At 37.2% G+C, this 19,315-nt stretch overlaps 1 protein-coding gene across 5 annotated transcripts in view; it reads right to left on the minus strand.

The window, feature by feature from the left end:
• The window catches only part of PPARGC1A (PPARG coactivator 1 alpha), a 739,235-nt gene that overhangs the window by 606,392 nt on the left and 113,528 nt on the right, over nt 1-19,315 (minus strand). For 3 of the 5 annotated variants that reach the window (XM_031942839.1, XM_031942838.1, XM_031942833.1), the window contains exon 1: nt 9,526-11,266. The exons of the other annotated variants lie outside the window; for them this stretch is intronic. The gene's annotated coding sequence lies outside the window, so the exon portion shown is untranslated. Of the gene's footprint in view, nt 1-9,525; nt 11,267-19,315 lie in introns of those variants that run through there. 5 annotated transcript variants of the gene reach the window in all.

The raw sequence follows: 19,315 nt of genomic DNA on the forward strand, positions 1-19,315 counted from the left end.
GCCTAAAGAGATCATAAAAGACAGGAAAAGACCCACATGCATCAAAATGTTTGTAGCAGCTCTTTTTGAAGGCAAGGAAGTGGAAATTGAGCAGATGCTCATCTGTGGGGGAATGGCTGAATAAGTTATGGTATATGAATGGAATATCACTGTTCTATTTTTTAAAATGATGAGCAGGCTGATTTCGGAAAAACCTGGAAAAACTTACATGAACTGATGTTGAGTGAAGTGAGCAATACCAAGAGAACATTGTACACAGAGACAAGGTTATGGGATGATCAGTTCTGATGGATGTGGCTCTGAGGTGATTCAAGGCAATCCCAATAGACTTGTGATAGAAAGTGTCATCAGCATCCAGAGAGAGAACTTTGGGGACTAAATGTGGATCAAAGCATAGTTTCACCTTATTGTTGTTTATTTCTTTGTTTGTTCTTTCTTATGTTTTTTCCCTTTTGATCTAGTTTTTCTTGCCCTGTATGATGAATATGGAAAATGTGTAGAAGAGCTGCATGTTTAACCTATATGATATTTTTTGATGTCTTGAGGGTGTAAAAGAGGGGGGGAGAGGGACAAAAATTGAGAAAACCACATGTGAATGTTGAAAACTATCTTTGCATGTATTTGGAAAAATATAAAATACTATTTTAAAAATGTGGCTCTGCTTATATCTGTGTAACCTTGGTCAAAACATTTAATCTCTCTGAGCCTCAATCTCACTTTCTGTAATAGAATGGATTTAGACTGTGATGTGACCTTAAAGGTCCTTTCACAGACTTAATCTGAGATCTTATATTTAAGATTCCTTTTAGCCCTGGCATTCTATTATTATGTATATGGTTATAAATTGCAATTATAGAAGAAAAGAGACATTCTAAAAAAAATAAAAGAACGAGTTAAGACAGAAAAGGAGGAAAATAAAGACAAATTTTCAATAAAAAAATTAAGATACAGGTTACTTATCTGGGAAAACAAAGAAGTATCCAAAAATAAACTAGACTATGATAGAATCTTATTATTATAAGATGCTTTAGCTATATATATTTATATATACATATGCATGTGTGAATACATTTGTGTATATATACATATATATGAAAATACTTGAATCAATAGTAAAACTTGGAACAGAGTTCACTTAGTCCAAACCCTATCTGAACAAAGAATCCCATTTGGAGCAGCCCCAAAGGTAATCATGGAGTCTCTACTTGATGTCGACCACTGACAGGGAGAGCTCTTCTAAGACAGCACATTGTTTTAGCTCTGCTCTTATTGTCAGATGATTCTTCTTTATGTTAAATTGAAATTGGCCTCCCTATCACTTCTATCCACTGGTCCCAATTCTAGTCTCTATTTAGAGAGATGTTCTAAACCAGGCAGGAAAGAAATTTAAATAATAATAATAATAAGGCCCACAGTGACAGAAACCCATGGTGGTGCTGAAAACAGGGGGAGCAAACAAACAGTTTGCTGCCACAGTTAGAAATAGGAAATGTCAGTGGGTGCTATGAGAAATTGAGATTAGAAATTCAAAAGGTACAGAGCGAATGAGGTAATAGAGCAACGTGGAATGGTGAACATGTCAGAAGAACTGTTACCTTGTGCCACAGTGCAAGACCAAGGAAACATTCCATGAAATTAAAGGGCAAAAAAAATTGAGAAGGGTTTAAAGAAGCATTTTGAACACTGGACAATTAGCTTCCCGAATTTGCTTCAGCAGGATGCTACTGTCTTCACAAGGTCCTTAGTAAGCTTTATTTTTAATAGAATTCTATCTTCACCCAAATAACAATCCTCATCCTCCTAATGGTTAATGTTATCAATACACATAACTCAGGACAAATGGCTGAGGTCAAAAAAGAATCTTTTTTTCCCTCCTCTCTTCTCCCATTAATGCAATTGCAGAATGTGCCAGACCAATTATAGGAAGGATGGGTTCCTATTTCTGAAGTACTCCTTGCAGTCCTGAGGCTATCAGATTTCACAGCAATTTCCATGTCTTTTTCCCTCCTTTTGAGTAATTGATACCAAAAAGCAGATCCCAATTGTGTAGACTATAGAACTTCACAGTTGCCTTTCAAGGGTACAAATGAATGTGGTTCTCCTGTTCTCTTCATGTAACAGGAGTGTTGATGAACAGTTCTACATAAATAAACATTTAAATCACTCAAAAGGCACAGTAAATCTTCTAGAGGATTTAAAGCATATTAGCATAACTGATATTCAATCCTATGTTCTCCTATTTTTCTTTCACCCAGTTTGCCTATATCTATTACATATTCAATCTGGTAAATTCAGTTTTAAAATGATACAAGTAGCATCATATTTATACTGTGTTCAATATTTAAAAGAGTTCTTAACCCAGTTTGATATCAAGGCCTTTTTAGCAAACCGGGGAAGCCTATGGACTCCTCAGAATGTTTTTAATGGATAAAATAAAATACATAGGGCTACGAAGGAAACTGATTGTATGAAAATATTGTACAGTTACTGGGGAAAAAAAGATTGTGTTGTTGTTTAATTCATGGAGTCTAGATTAATAACTGCTGGCTTAAAGAGATCCTCGAGTCAATCTCTGTGCAAATGAAGAAATATGACATCATGGGAAATTGTACCAGAGTGAGGTAAGTAGATGAGGGATCTAATCCTCGATATATTACCAGAGAGCTTTGTGACGCTGAGCAAATCACTTCTTCTTCTCTCCAGGCCTCAATTGCTTCATCTGTGAAATAGGGAGGTTGATTTGAGAGATTTCTAAGTTTCCTTACAGTTCTGAGTTTCTGTGTTTTATCATTTAAAACCAGAATGATGAGGATGATGAGGATGAAGATAGCTGTCCTTTATTTAATAGCTGAAGTGTTATATAAGTGATTCACATGTATTATTCTAATTAATTCTTACAACAAGTCTGAGAAGTAACTATTATCTTGCTAGTTTGAAAAACAGAGGAAAAAATAGCTCAGGGAGATTATATGACTCAGTACTAGCCACACGGCTGATGTCCAAAGCAAGATTCCAACCCAGGTCTTAGTAACATAGATTTAGATTTGGAAGCCATTTCAGGGGTCATCTAGTTCCATCACCCAATTAAAGCTCAGGGAGGTCAAATATATAAGATCAAATGTTTTGTAAATTAGCAGAGGTAGAATTTGAACTCAAGTCCGTGGACTCCAGAGCAAGGACTGTACCACTTCCTGTATTGGGCTGCCTTCTTAATCCCAAGTCTAGTGCTCCAAGTATAGACTTTGCTCTTCTCCATCACCATTAGGAGCATCAAGTGAGATGAGTCTGGAAATGTAAGGCATTATCCAAATGTAGAGATTTAAAAATCTATGGCTTCATGAAACCTTTTGTAATCGCGTGCTTAATCTCTTTTTAAAAATAGAGTATGGGGGTGAGCCCTCTTGGGAAAATGTTACTCACTATGTAAAATTCCCATAAATCTGCGAACTTTATGGAGCACCCATTCTTCGGTGACAAATGACAGAAGGCTTGGGCATCTTCTCTCCAGTTCCCTGTTGTCTTCTGTGTCATCCCACCCACAGCAAAGAAATCTCTTATCTATTTATGTCCTGTTCCCTATTAATCACTACACATTGCTACTTAACGCTCTTCTCTGAGATCAAACATCACTTCTGAAAACAGAAGAAATATGATGCTACTTGTACCATCTTAAAAACCATATTCTAAATTTACCAAATTGAATATGTAAAAGATATGGGCAAACTAGGTGACAAAAATGGGAGAACATGGGACTCAATGTCAATTATGATAATATGCTTTGCCTTTATTCCCCTTCTTTCCTCTCAAAAAACAAACCAAATTGAGGATAGGGGCCTCAGTTTCCTTCTGTGGGAATTCTTAAATATTTTAGCAGCCAGATCCAAACTATTTTACTTGCTCGTGGCTCGCTACGGCACCTAGCCTTTTAATAAACTCTGAGAAATTCACTTTGTTTCTCAAAAAAAGGATACTTTTGTCTGTCTAGGAGCTTTTATCCAAGTAAAAAAGCTCTTAAAAATGTGTAGGAAATGACAATCTAAGACAGCTCCTCTGCATGCCAGCGTGCACACAAAGAAACTCTAAACTTCCTGAGTTAATGCAAGGTGAATATATACAGCCCGGTAATAAACTTCCAAATACCAGTATTTATTATTCTGACAGAAATCAAACTAGGGCAAGCCAGGTCAGTGTCACTCTAATCATCTCCAGAAAGAGGTCCCCAAATATTCATCTAAAGCTACGGTGATAATCTTGTTTTCCCCCAGAAAACAACCTGACGCGATCACCCCTCCTCAGTCTCTCTCATATTTCCTAGCCTTGTAATGAATAGCAAGACCATATAAAGGTTGATTCCACAATAGCTTAGCAAGCTCTAAAGAAAAAGAAATTCCTCTAGTAAATCATCGTGTAATGCTTTCAAACGGGGAAGTGCTTAGAACTAAATTTGCTGGAGTCAATTCCTCTTGGCCTGAAAAAGACAATGCATCCAGGATCAAATAAGTGACTCGAATAGAAGCAAAGAAAGCCAAGGTTACGGAACCCAAAGCTTTATAAAGTAGGTGACTTCGGTCCTTGGAAGGCTTTGAAAAATAAAAATGCATGTGACGGGACTGATGATCCAAGGTGCTTGAGACCTTGTGCCCCAGTAAAACGCATAATCCTGGAATGACGAAGCTGGCGATTCTTCAACCACTTGACTCATTTCCTTACTAAATATAACTGAAAGCAGGTTTTCTGCAATGAGCAACTGTATTATTTTCTCCTAAGTGGGAGTCTGAAACTAATGTCTGTAGATAAAAGAAACTGTGCTGAGGGAGGACGATAGAAACAGATCCCAAAGCTTCATTTCTCTGCCGTGGGACCCCATTGCATGGCCTTCTGAAGAAGGCCGGGGGAAGCCAACAGAGATGTTTGCAGGCAGATTGGGAAATGTGCCTCTGAAGCCAGAGAATGTGAACACTGCAATTTGCTTGCTACATGTAACTGGACTGAAATGATTTAGTTGTAATGTATGATGATGGACACTGGTTTGAATTGTTCACTTCTGCAAAGGCCACTGCCAGAGACCAGTATTTCAACTGGCTGTGATTTCTTTCCAATTCAAATGAAAGAGACTCAAAAACAGACAACAACCCAGCAGGAAGCCTATTAGAATTCTTTGTAACTACTACACTGGAGAAGAGAAACTCTGGACTTCTGTCAGTAAGAGAAAATCACCATCCTCTGTCCAAGGTGCTCAAATCGGAAATCTCTTTGACCAGATTGGATTTTTTTTTTCTTCTACAATACATGATAGATTAATGGAGGATGCTGAACTGATGGAGATGTCAACCATTTGGAGGAGCAATTCTGCCCCAGACTTGGACTGGATTATTCCGATGCAATGGAATTAATTTTTCCCAAGTTAGAGATCATAGAATTAATCCCATGCATTGTGAGGTAGTTTTAAAGAAAAGAATTTGCTGATTATATTCCCTTTTCTTAACCCACTTATTAAATGTGAAAATGCTTTTGAAATTGGGAATTTTCAAGGTAGCTTTACAAAGCATGAGACACATTTCGATTGAAGCTTGAGCTATAGCTTTGCTATAAGAAGGTATGAGGAATAATCAAAACATTGCTTCTCTCTTGACAATTCTGATGGCTGATTTGGTAACACTTCAGACAATTTCTTCCTAACTGAAATGTTCTGGTGTATGTAATTTTTAGCTTCATGTATTGAAGAAGAAGGAGGAAAAAATATCACTAGATTTTTGTGTCACCAGCAAATATAGACGTGACCTTTTTCTCTTTAGCTATAAAAACATAAATTCATAAGAACACATTTCATTATTAACTGATATTTAGGAGAAAATGTGCCTGAGTTCAAATCCCAGCTCCATCAAGGGCTTAAGCTCTCTGGGCTTAAGTATCGTCATCTGTTAAAAAAAAAAAAAAAAGATACAGATTGGGCTGTATAACCTCTAAAATCCCTTTTAACATGAAATCTATGATTCTATTTCTGAATATCCATTTTGAGATATTTTTCTGCCATAGAGGAAAAAGGTATCATGTTGATCAAATCACAGATCCAGAAGCTCTTCCATCCCCCACCCAAATAAATAAATAAATAAATAGAAAAGTATATCGGGTAGAGGTGCTAAATAAGCTTTTGGTTCCTTGAAAGTTATTTAGTTATTAACATTAGGATGGTAAGATTCATCTCATACTTTTTGAGAAGAAAATGACCATCCTGATTCATAGGGGGAAAAAATAGAAAAAAGATCATAATTTCTGTATATCCTGTAGGCAAATGTAAGGAAGGGGGGAGAAAATGAGAGAGATTTTCCAGTCTAAGGGTGATGAACTCATGCTCTCTATATATCCAAGCATATCCAAGAATAAATTATAGGAAGCCACTGACGTTGAAGGTTATAAATAAAATGATCATCAAAGTGACCCCAAATCAGAGCATTAAAATGAAAATCCACCAATATGTGATTTTTGTAAACAGAGTAATTTGGGCTTTTGGACAGCCTGAAAAGTCTGTCAGGATTATAATGTCTTCATCCACAGACCTTAATTTCTTCTGTCACAAAGAATATTATTAACTTCAGTCTCATTTGATTGTAGGGGTTGTCAGTTCTTATTAACTAAAGAAAGAGGCAAAAGAAGATGGGTTCTATGTTTTTAACCCCTCTCTGGTCAATGTCAGGATTGATCAAGCCAAATAGCTCCCTGGAGGTGATTAAAGCCTGTTAGGGGAGCCTACCTACAGCAAGGATCAACAAGAAGTTGATTTACCAAAACATCTTCCCTGTAAAATCTATTTTCTTTTTGAGAGGCAGATGGTATGAAGAGGTTGGGAGGGGGGTCACAGTTATTTTATCATTTGAGCCACAATGGTCTTTTTTTCTTCTTACATCCCAATCCTATAAATCATTCTGTCATAGCCACGAAGATATGGATGGAGTTTATTTTTTAATAGTATAAATGGAAATGTTTTACATGATCATTCATATATAACCTATAATGGTTTCTTACCATCTCGGGGAAAGGTGAAAAAAAGGGAGAGAGAAAATTATAAAATTTGGATCCCAGAACTTTTTTTTAATGTTGTTTTAACATGTAATTGGAAAAAATATATTAAAGAGTGACTCCAAAACCAGATAGTATATGTGTGATACTTGTGTGCTCACAGATGTGTAAATATCCACATAGATTATACGCACACAATCTCCATTAGGTTAAATAGGAAAATGACCTTTCCACTTGTATTCTACACTTGAAAAATTCATATAGACGCCTGATATTTCTACACCGTTTCCCCAGGCCCTGAATACAAAGCCATATCAGCACACAACAGTGGCTCTGTCCAACTGCACCAATTCCATTGAACCCTTAAGCAGTTCAAATAGGGTGCCTGGGGTCAGCTCCAAGGCTTAGCAGGCACAGCTGACCTCAAGAGCCCTGCCAATGGTTTATGTTGGGGAGCAATCTTAAGATTGCCTAAGATAAGGATGCTATTACACACTGATAAATGTGGAAAGGAGCAGTGTGGGAATCCTTTGTCTGATGTGACCTAAGGTTAGAATGCTGGGATTAGTGCTGATTGGGGATAAATGGCAGTCAGTGACTTATTTGTTCAAGTGAAACCAGGCAAGTTCAATAATAATCCCCACCCTCTCCCAATACCATGACCAAAACTAGCCTCTCAACTTTTTTCTTTCTCTGAAACTTCAGGAAACCTTGAAATCCCACTGTCTTAAACAATGAAGCCCTCATAGTCTACTGGAAATGATGAAAGCAATTACCTTATCTCTTCTTTCATTCCCTCTCACTCTCTAACCCTGCAAATGCCCAGCACACATTCAGCAAGGACCTATAGATATCAAGTGCTCATTAAATGTAAAAATTAAAATTAAATAAAACGCTATACTCCAAAAACCTTTCATTTTGCAAACAGACAAATTAGAGGATGTTTGCTCTCCAAAGAACTCGACAAGTATCAGATACTCAACACTGAAAAGTAAAAACTAATCATTGCAATCCTGAAATCTGGAGATTTCAATATTTCAATTTTTTTTTCAAATTTCAATTTCAGATTTCAGATTTCAATTTCAAATCAATAGATGAAGGTGACACTTACAAGGAACTAGGTTCCTCTAGAAAAGACACATTGAGTATAAAGATATCAAAGAGAAGGCAGTGGCTGAATACATTAGGAGACTTACTGGCATCCTTAAAGCTGAATGGAAAGGACACATTTAAAGCAATTAACATCCCCAAAAGTATCATCTTAACATACACTTAACATGATGCATCATAACAGATTTGGAAAATATCTTAACCAAAAGTCCCCATGATAACAGAAACAGTCTGGTCTTATCACTTTAAGGCAGTTATGAAAAAAAAATTGCTTGCCAGAAAGGAGGAAGATGATAGATGGTCTCGAAGTATGTGATAAACAGGTCAAAAAGCTACAGAGATATTTTTGGAACAAATAAACATCACTTCATTATCAATAGAAAAGACTGATAACAAGTCTACACCATTGGAGTTGTCGAATCCAATTCAAATTCCAGTCTGGATGGAGCTGATGAAATGGCTGACTCATGTAGATTTGTTTGTGGGAGCAGATGAGTTTACAAGCCAATTCAAGATCAGGGCACTGTCATCAGAAATTACAGAAGGGTTATTCTTAAGGAGCCCAGACTCAGTAATAAAGGTAGATTGTACAAGGAAACTAGAGAAGCTATATGACACATTCCCGCGGGCTATCAAAATTTAGCACCTTCCAATACAAAGCGAGATCCTACCTGCACATCAGCAATTTGCTGTCTTTCATGGTAAGAGGAAGCAAACCCCTCAGAATATAAACACTTACAGCAAAACATCCTTGAGTACTACCAAGCACCTGGAATCGGAGCATTATCACGGACCAAACAGTTGCCCCTAACTAGCCAGATAAAAGACAGGTCTCTAAAACTTTAAGAACAATGCTTTTAATAGATGTGACCATATATAACACTCAATATCCAAGAGGCAGAAAGGGAAGTTTTCAAAATGTAGAGTCCTAACAGATATCACTATCGGATGGGGATAGGGTAAAGTACATACTATCTCCTATCTGCCACCAGGTGGTACCAAGGATACTCCCAGTGAGCCAACAAAGAATCAACTTACATCCTAATACTTTCACTCACTTACAGAAAGCAGTAATCCCCTTGGCAATAGTCCCTAAATCTCTAAATATAAACAGAATAATAGCAAGATAGAAATCTATCCTTGGGATTGTTTCTCTCTGAATACCTTTGAAAAATAAAAGAATCCAATGATAATATGATTGATAATAATAATATAATTCACATTTTATAGCATTCTAGAGTTTATAAAATGATTTCATCATGACAATTTTGTGAGATAAGCAATGCAGAGTTATTTTTCCATTTAACTATTGAGAAAAATGAGACTCAGAAAGGTAAACTGGCAGTGCCCATAGTCATATGGAGACCTCAAAAGCACTCCCAGATATATGCTAATTACCCAAGCTTGGGGCCTGAAGTCATCAGAAGCTATTTCCAGAGTGATGATAACCACCAAAGATTATGTTCCAGCCCATTCATACAATCTAGAGAATGAGCAGTGGAAACTCCTCGGAAGCATAGCACTCCTTCCTCTTCTTCCTCTTTCCCCATCAAAAAAGCCCTTTCAAGATGCACAGAGACAAGACCAATCTCCTGTGATTTAATCCAAAGAACATTGGTTGGTTTTCCTTTGTTCTCAAAGAGAACCAAAATGACATCACTATCTTAGAGTCCAGTTGCATTGTGTCCGCTGGTAGCCAATCAGAGCAATACAAGCTCAGAATTATCTACCACAGGTCAGACACAAATAGTCTCTGTGAACATTTGGGGTGTAATTTCTAACTTTGTACATCTCACATTTCCTTTGGGGTAATTTAATTCTGCTTTGCTCAGAGGGCGCAGTACCATCTGTGATGAGGGCACGCCATGCTGGATGCTCCTGTGCCAGGGTCTAAAGAACATACAGGGAAGCACAAGGGTGATAAAGGGATGGGAGGCCCTAAAAGCTACATGGAGTTCCAGATTCAGTTCCAATCTGTTATTTGTGAAGAGAACACCTCAAAGTCTTCTGTCTTAACCGAATACAGGGCACATTCAAACAATTACAGGCACCCAAACTATTTTAATATTGTCTTTTACATGTTTAGCTACAATCAGTGATATTTAGATTTTATTAATAGACCTAGAATACAAGATCTAGAATATATACAAGCTGACAGTACCACTGGCAAGATCAACAAACCATATGGGACATGTCGTGTTTGGTACAAAAGTTAGAAGGGACAAAGTGACAAATTGGAATGTAATAGAGGGTGGTAAGGAAAGCTGAAAGTTGAAATCATGTTATATAAAGGTAGGTTCAATGAAGGAATTGGAGATGCATAGCCTGAAGAGCAGTCATAGGGCAGCTCTCTTGGCTCTCTATCTAAAGGGCTGTCACATGGAAAGACCTTCAAATTGGGAGTCAGAATACCTGAGGTTTAGTCCTGGCTTGGACACTTGAGAGCAGATTGTTCAAGGACAATTCACTAGATTTTCAAAGTCAGTTTCATCTTCTATCAAATAGTGATAATAATATTTATACTTCCAGCCTCATGTAGTTTTTATGAAAAAAAGGGCTTTGCAAAACATCAAGTGCAAGATAAATGTGAATTCTCAGTGATGATGATGATGATGATGATGATGATAAGGATGATGATGACGATGATAAAAAAAAAAATCTGCTCCATTATAGAAGAAAGAACTAGGATAGAAATTGGGAGAAAACTGAAAACTAAGGCTTCCTAACAGTCAGTAAAATGGAAAGGGCTACTTCATAAGGTAATGAGTTTTCCATCAATGTATATATGAGAGCAGGAACTGGATGATACTTGTCACGGATGTGGTAAAAAGAATTGATCTATGGGGGGTGAGAGAAAGAGGGAGGTGATAGAGAAGTAGACAAGATGATCTCTAAAATCCTTCAGCTTTGGATTCATACACAATTGCTTGATCCCATCTCCCAACCTTTCAATGTGTTCTTCTTTCCAGCTAGAATATCCTCCCTTCTCTTTTAAATTTTATTCATCATTCAAAGTCCCCATTCAAGGTCTTCCAAGAGGGACTAGACTGATCCCTTAAGCCCCTTCCACCTCTACATTAGTGATCCTTTGAACATTCAAGATTCAAGAAAATCTGAGAGAAATTTGGCGCTATGCCCAAAGGGCTATAAAACTTTACATACCCTCTGATCCAGCAGTGACACTACTGGGTCTGTCTCCTAAAAAGATCATAAAAGAGGGGAAAGGATCCACATGTGCAAAAATGTTTGTAGCAGCAAGGAATTGGAAATTGAGTAAATTCCCATCAATTGGGAAATGGCTGAATAAGTTGTTGTATGTGAACATAATGGAATTTTATTGTCCTATAAGAAATGACAAGCAGACTGATTTCAAAAAAAAAACCTGGAAAGACTTACATGAACTGATGCTGAGTGAAGTGAACAGAACAGGAGAGCAGTGTGCACAATAACAGCAAGATTATGTGATGATCAACTGTGATGGACTTGGCTCTTCTCAGCTATTCAGCGATCCAAGTCAATTTCAATAAACTTTGGATGGAAAATGTCATCTGCATCCAGAGGGAGAATTATAGAGATGGAAGCATACTATTTTCATCTCTTTTTGCTTTTTCTTTCTCATGGATTTTTCCCTTTTGTCCTAATTCTTCTTTCACAACATGACTAATATGGAAATATGTTTGAATTAATGGTGCTTGTATAACCTATTTCAGAACACTTGCTGTCTTGGGTAGGGGGGAATTTTGGAACTCAGAATCTTACAAAAATGAACGTTACCAACTATTTTTACAAGTAATTGAAAAAATAAAATACTCTTGAGGGAAAAAAAAGACTTATCTCTCTGAGATGAATTATCTCTTCTATCACCTCAGATTGATGTGAGCACAACATGAGAGATGAAAATAGAGATGAAAGCTGAAAGATGAAGAGTTCAAAATGTAATATCACAATAAATAATACAAGGTATCAACATATGGTCTGAGGAGTTAAGTCCACCCTTTTTCTGGTTCACATTTCCTATTTTACCATGATGTTGATATTTCAAGCATGCAAAATAAACTTGAAATATAAAGTCATTTTCTGAATTTCTTTCTATTTCCATGACTTCCGCTCCATTCACAAATTATTATTACAACTCTGGACAGAATATTCCTTCTGCAAAGTTCTTCCTGAGGTTTTTATTGGTTTTATGTGATACAATCGTCTATATCCTTCAGCTAAGGAAGTTGAGGGGCAGAGAGTTTAGTAGGCTATGAAGGGCACAAGAGAAATTAGAGGTATCAAAAAGAAAGTCAGAAATGCTCCATCTCCAGGTTCTGGCTTATCCCACAGAAGTGCCAAAGCATTCTGTTCCAGAACAACAAAGCTCTGAGTTAGAATCCCAGCTCTACCATTAATTGAAGCTGGGACCTTGGTCCAGATGACCTTGGTGAACTTGACGCTTGCCCCATCTGCGATGATGATCTAGCCTGGGTTGTTAAGAAGATCCCCAAGCAATAATAATACAATTGGAAGCTCTATAAAGGTTCAGCACACTGCAAATAGAAAATATTAGTAACAGGTGCCTCCAATGCAAACGTCCCTGCTTCCCTAAGGCATTCCATATGATGTGTGAGACCAGGCTGGAACTCCAGAAATGCTGCTTCGCACATATTTGTGTTTTTGTGATTTTTTTAACCACTAGCCCTGGCAGACTAAAAACAATGCAGTCATCCAAAACCTACCATACACAGTTTGCATTTTTGTGAGATCACTCATTTCCTTGGTTATTTTTTTTCCCCTTCTGTGCTGAAAAAAAAAAAAACAACCAAGAAACATTTCTTTCTAAGAAAGCTAATTAACAACAAAAATAAAATGTCTTCTGTTTCAATTATGACATTGGGTTCTGCTGCAAGCAAGTCTTCCCAGAAGGTGAAAAGATTTTCTGATTCAGTTTTTATTTCATTTTAGTTCTCTGCTTAGACATGAGGGGTTTGGGTTAGTTTGGGGGGGGTTATTTTTGTTTTTGTTCTCTGTATTTGTTTGGGGTTTTTGGCATTATACTAATCAAGTGCAAAATAAAAAGAATTATACTTTAAAATTGCTTTTAAGACTTAGAATTGTCACGCTCCATATTGTTCCCCACTAGCCCATCAAAAGAAGCAATCCCTGAGAGCTACTCATAATATACTCAGTCCATTCATATAATAAAAATGGATTCTGGTGTTAAAATTATCATGCAAGGCTTGGTTAAGTACCTGAAAAAGTCTGTGGATTGCACTGATTGAGAAATTAATAGAAAATAACACCTCTCTCTACTTTGGGTTAGAGGACTACAATGTGTGCTTTTTTTTCTTACATCCCTACACCTATTAAAGGATGATGGCTAAAAGTTCCTTCTGAACTCCAATACCTGAGGTGTTAACATTCTCTCAATGTTTCATCTCTTATTTTGAAAACCATTAAAGGAACACAAATTTAAAGGTTCTTGTATGAGCAATATAAAAACAGCTAAGATAAGAAGAGAAGGAGTTGATTGGAGGGAAGAGTCTTTACAGCAAATATTTCTAATAAAGGCCCGCAACAACCAAGACACTTAAGGAACCGATTCAAATCTATAAGAACAAGCATTAGACTCTAATAAATAAGTGGTCATTCAATCAATAAACAATCATTTGATGGGTGTTTATTGTGTGAAAGAATAGTGCAAGTTATTCAGAATGCAGAGGAAAGAATGAAATCAGTCTAGAAGTGGTCAAAGAATATAAATAAGTACTTTTCAAATAAAACTATCCACAGCTAGCTATGAGAAAGCTACAAATCACTAATAATAAGAGGAATGAAAATTTAAGGAACTTTAAGGTTTTGCTTCATAACCTAAAATTGTCAAAGATGACAAAAGACAAAAATGGTAAGTGTTGGAAAGGCAAACAGAAGAAAAAGGCATACGGATGCTCTACTAGAGGGACTATCAATTAATTCAACCATTCTGGCAAACAACTTGCAACTATAATAGCAAAGTCTCTACACTTTAGAGACTCTTTGACCCAATTCAATATGGCTCAGTGGAAAGATTGGTGGATTTGAAACCAAAGGCCCTGGATTGGAATCTATCTTTGCTTTTTACTATGAGGGATTACTTCCACACCACTACAAGTCATTGATGATGATGGTCTTTGCCTTGGCCTTAGGAGCTATGTAACTCAGAGAAAGTAACTAACCATTTCTCAGACTCAGTTTTCCTGTCTATAGCCTTCTCATAGGAGTACTATAAGGATCAAAGGAAAAAAAAAAAAATATATATATATATATATATATATATATTTCAATGCAAATCTCAAAGCTCTACATGAATTTTATGAAGTAAAAGATTAAAAGCCAGGATCTCTGACTCCACATTCAGTGCTGAGAGTTTATTATCATTTATTTTTCCCCAACTTATTTGGATTCCCTACTTGATTCTGTGTAGGCCCAGTCTCATCTCAGTTCCCCAAACCTCTTCTAAGTCTGAGGATCAATACCTAGGTTTTTTTTCCACTAATATTCCATGAGAAACTTTTCATATTACTCAATAAGATTTCATTAAAGCTGAGCTTGTTAGAAATGCATTTATCAATCAGAATCTATGTTCTGATATCAAAGAAGCCTTTCAATATACAGGATTTTCATTTCAACCTCAACTTATTTTTAGATGCCCTGATTCTACCAGTCTCCTCTGTGAATTCTCTATCCACTAGCCATGGAAGTTCGTCCAAGTACCAATTTGGCTCTGCAATTTCTGGATGTTCCCATCAATGATGCAGATTACAATTTATCCGTGTCTACTTTTTCACGTGTGAGCTTTGTCCACGACCTCCCCTAAATTTGTCACAGGAAGTCATTTCAAAATAATGAGAGCCTTCCTTATTCCCTCAACATTCTAAGGTACCAATGGAACATACAGTCTGGTGGTTTATCCTTAGCTCTTTCCACATGATCAACCCATCTATTCCTTCAATCATATATTTCTTTGATGGCATCATTTACTTCTGCCCTTCTCCATAATCCCCTATTGTTGTATTTTGTAAACTGATACACTCACCATTGGATTATAGTCAAGAATTATAGGATGTGAACATCAAACATTGAAACAGGATCAAATATATTCCTCAATACAGTTGACCATCATGAGAAATATAACAGTAAGGCATAATTGTATGCAATGCTTTTACTGACCTGAAAAAAGTGGCTAAAATGTTATCTTAGCATAATCTTAATAGGACACCAGGTTATTTCTAAGACTCTGGAATCACTTGTTTGATTTCATTGTCTTGAGCCAATTCATTAACCACAATGAGAACTGAATAGACTGTATGGTCACATATGATGAATGCAAAAGTGAGATATTTGTTATCATTTGAGAAATCCCTAAGCATAACCAAGCTGTTGCTTCATATGTCTTTGTAAATCAGTCCCAAGTTGCTCAGATTGGAATTTAGAATTTCTTGTGATGATAGCTAGCATTTATGTACTGATTTAATAGCTACATAATGCTTTCTAGGTATCATCTCATTAATCTTCACAACCCTGGGAAATAAGTATTATTATTATCATCCCCACTTTACAGATGAAGAAACTGAGGTATACAGAGGTAAACTGACTTGCCCAGTGTCACAGAGGAAAAATTCAAATCTGAACTCAGGTCTTCCTAATCTTGTGTTCCATTCACTATATCACTTACTTGTCTCTAAAAGGAACCTTAGAGACTAGCTAATTCAGTGATCTCATTTTTACAAATGAGAAAACTAAGGTTTAAGAAGGTTGCCTAATTAATTCAAAATCATACACATCAGTTCTGTTAAACAAAAATACAAAAGAGCTCCCTTCAGATGACATATTGATTTAGAAAACCACAAATTAGCATTATCTATGTTGCAGTATATATATTTTTAATTTAATTTGGTAAACATTTCCCAAATACATCTTACTCTGGTTTAGCCCACATTTAGGAGATCCCTCTACATTTATAATTAGCAGCAGAGCTGAGACTATAATCCATATCTCAACTCCCTTTTGGGATCTCTTTCAGAAAGTGAACAATGGATCTTTTCCATTTTTATTTTACTCTCTGGTTCTAGACTATCAGGACAACCTTCCTGGATAATTTCTTGAAAGATGATGTTCAAGCTCTTTTTTTGATTATGACTTTCAGATAGAACAATTTTTTAAAATTATTTCTCTTGGATCTATTTTCCTTGTCAGTTGTTTTTCCAATGAGGTATTTCACATTTTTCCTATTTTTTCATTCTTTTGGTTTTGTTTTATTTAATCTTTATTTCTCATAGATTCATTAGTTTCTATTTGCTCAATTCTCCTTTCTCATTTGACCAATTTTGCTTTTAAGGCATTATTCTCCTCATTAGCTTTTTTTATTTCCTTTTGGAACTACTCTCAATTGTTTTCCTACTTTTTCCTCTATCTCTTTTACTTGGTTTTCAAAATCCCTTTTGAGTTCTTCCATAGCCTGAGACCAATTCTTATTTTCCTTGGAGCTTTTGGAGATAGGAGATTTGAATTTGTAATCTTCTTCTGAGAGGGTGGTTTTGATCTTCCTTGTCACCATAGCAGTTTTCTATGGTCAGAATCCTTTTCTGTTGTCTGCTCATTTTCCTAGCCTATTACTCAGCTTTTAGCTCTTTGTTAAATTTGGGCTCTGTTTCCAGGGTGGACTGTGGCAATCTGTTTTCAGAGCTCCTTCTAGGGATCTGACCACAAGCACTCTCTTCTGTCCTGGAACTGGTAGAAGTATCTCTGCTATTCTGTGGCTTTAAGATCTGTGCTAAAGCAGTAGAGACCTTCTTCAGTGCCAATAATAAAAGACCTCCTGTGAGCTGAAGCCTTGGGAAGCTGCCCTCACTGCCTAGGCCCACTCCTGGGGAGCTGATTTCCCAAGGCCCTCTCATCTTCCTGACAAACCTTTCCTGCCACCTTCCAGCTCCTCTTAGACTGAGCTGAGAGGTCTGGAAGCAGCCAGCACTGTGGCCAGTGAAGAAGTCCTGCTTTGCTGATGCTGGAGCCTGGCCAGGGCTTCACTGGCGCAGCCTGTGCCAAGATGGCAAGGTGAGCTCCCATCCTGGTGCCACAGACCTTTTCTACTGATTTTTCAAGTCATCTTTGATGTCTCTGAGATGAGCAGTCTAGAACCTGTTAGGACTGATGCTGGTTCAGAGGCCCCTAGGCAAGGACCAGCGCTGGACCAGGGCTGGGCCAGGGATCAGGGGTAGGGTAGGTCCAGATCTGCACTGGTACATTATATACCAGAACTGTGTGCTGGGCTCCCACTTGGGAGTTACAGACCTTTCCTGCTGACCTTCTAAGTTGCCTTCTGCTAGAAAATGCTCCACTCCATCTTTGGGGAGCATTCTCATGCTCTAAAATGTTGACTCATTATGTAAAGGACTGGAGTGGTTTGGGGGAGAGGTTGCACAAGTTCCCACCTTTCCTCCACCCTCCTGGCTCTGCCTCCCAAGGTACCCTAACTCCCATGCTGCCTCTGAATACATCACAAATTAATGGCAACTAAAAGCAGCTCTAGTTCTTACTCCAAAGTCCGTAATATTCTATGGCACCAAGCTGCCTCCCAAGACAACATCGCTCCCCTTCACATACAGCTGGTGAAAGATTGTGTCCACAATAAAAATAATTCTCTCTATAAAAGGATACAAAGTGAAATAAAAGCAGATCCTGAAAGCAGTTTACTCAGAGATTACAACATTGTGACAATTAAGAATAACAATAAAAAACATTAAAATTGAAAGCTGTGAAATTATAGTGACTAAACTTAGCAACAAAGAAGAGAGATGAGAAGGCAGCTCCCTCACTTCTTCAAAGAAGTGGGGGACTACAGATATAGAGTACTGCATATAATATCAGAACTTTCTGATGAGTTAGTTTTTGCTCCACTTTGTTGTCCCTGTTTTATTCTTCAGTTAAAAAAAAAAGATGACTCTCAGGGAAGGGGAGAGGGAGGATTACATTAGGAAATGTGAGTGATGTAAAAGTGAAAGATGTTGACACAATTCTTTTAAAATAGTGATATTGAGTATTCAAATACACACAAATGGATCTGGGATCTAATCAGTATATCTCTCCCCTAAAATATAGAGTACAACCCATCAATGCCTTTCCATCCTGTGGGATTCTTGTCCATATCCACCAGAAAGTCCATCCAACAGACTTGAGTAGACTTAACCTTGATGTCTTTCGATATCACATGGACAAAGGTCATCCATCCATCATCCCTTGCTCTTACCACATGACCATCTCTCTATTCCAATATTTGTCCTGCTTTTTTCTCTGATGATATCCTTTGTGCCATGGCTCCTTTGGAATTCCTAATTGCTTGTCACAGACTTACTCATGCTCATCCCATCACACTCCACTGCCTTTTGGATGATCTTTCACTTTAATTCTTCCAAGAGTCTAAGTAGTGCTCCAGGGCACACTGACATAGAACATCATCAGAAGAGTCCTGATATTAAAAGATGAAGCCTTTGTTTCAGTGAGAAGTTTTATTGGGTTTAGGGGAAGGGAGGAAATTAAATGAAGCATGCAACTTCCCAAGACGGGGGTTGATCACCCCGTCTTCCACTTCCTCTTCAATTCTGGCCCCGATTCACTATCCACTTCTAATTTCTGTCCAAGAGGCACACACTGGGGAAAGAGCTCCATAGAGGGGCCATCCAACTGCCTATTTTACTCTGGGCAATGAGCATTCTCTATCTATCTCTTCTTATGTGAATAGTTAAGCCGAACTCTTTTGCATTATCAAGGATCTCATTTAGGAAGCTCGATGGTCACTGAAGTTTTACACAATCAGTACAAGGTCATCTGCCAAAAGTAATATATCTGGAGGATCTTATCTGAACTCTGCATGGGATCTCTGCCCTGAAAGTACCAAACACTTTTCTCAAGTAAACACTTTCCTGTCCCTAGAAAAGTACACAAAAGTGTCAAGTTACATTTTGTATATTTACTACTGGAGTGATATGGATATCAAAAGGAAGAGCTGAAAACTTTTCTGTTTATTATTTATTATTATTTTTATTTAATTATTTAAATATTTAATTATTATTATTTATTAAATATATAGAGATTGGCTAGGGATTGGACCTGTTATTTATATGATGTAGGGAACTCCCAAATAAGAAAATTCCTTCTACCAATACAGATC

Source organism: Sarcophilus harrisii, chromosome 6 (genome assembly GCF_902635505.1).
Source record: "Sarcophilus harrisii chromosome 6, mSarHar1.11, whole genome shotgun sequence".
Classification (NCBI taxonomy): domain Eukaryota; kingdom Metazoa; phylum Chordata; class Mammalia; order Dasyuromorphia; family Dasyuridae; genus Sarcophilus; species Sarcophilus harrisii.